The sequence below is a fragment of the Cyanistes caeruleus genome, chromosome Z, assembly GCF_971803275.1.
Source record: "Cyanistes caeruleus chromosome Z, bCyaCae1.hap1.1, whole genome shotgun sequence".
Taxonomy (NCBI): domain Eukaryota; kingdom Metazoa; phylum Chordata; class Aves; order Passeriformes; family Paridae; genus Cyanistes; species Cyanistes caeruleus.
Window position 1 is genome coordinate 56,534,410 of NC_141732.1, and position 587 is coordinate 56,534,996.

Consider the following 587-nt stretch of genomic DNA (forward strand, 5'->3'; position numbering starts at 1 on the left):
CAGCCACGCTCCCTTATTCTGTAGGGCAGTGTCATGTGTAGGACCTCATGGTGCCAGCTGATGGGAAGTCATGGAATATGCTGAGTTGGAAGGGATGCATCCAATCAGTGAAGTCCAATTCCCAGCTCTGAACAGGATAGTCCCATGAATCACACTGTGCCTGAAAGTATTGCTCAAATGGCTCTTGAACTCTGTCAGGCTTGGTGCTGTGACCACTTCCCTGGGGAGCTGTTCCATTGCCCAACCACCCTGTGTGTGAAGAACCTTTTCCTGATAATAACGTGAGCTTCTCCTAACTCAGCTGCATACTGTTACCTCAAGTCCTGTCACTAGTTATCCGAGTGAAGAGATCGGGACCTGCCGCTCTGCTTTCCCTCACGAGAATGTTGAAAACCAGTGAGGTCTCCCCTCAGTCTCCTCCAGCCTGAGGCGACGAACTGACCTCAGCCGCTCCTCATACAGCTTCCCGCCTAGACCCACCACCATCTTCGTGGCACTTCTTTGGGCGCTAAGAGGTTTTTTATGTGAGAAAACCCCTCAGAGGAGCGTGAAACACCCACAGCAAAATGCCCCCCCACGCCTCTTAC

At 52.1% G+C, this 587-nt stretch overlaps 1 protein-coding gene across 1 annotated transcript in view; it reads right to left on the reverse strand.

Moving 5' to 3' along the window:
* Positions 1-587, reverse strand: part of ENC1 (ectodermal-neural cortex 1) — a 41,432-nt gene that overhangs the window by 40,125 nt on the left and 720 nt on the right. The window lies entirely within an intron of this gene.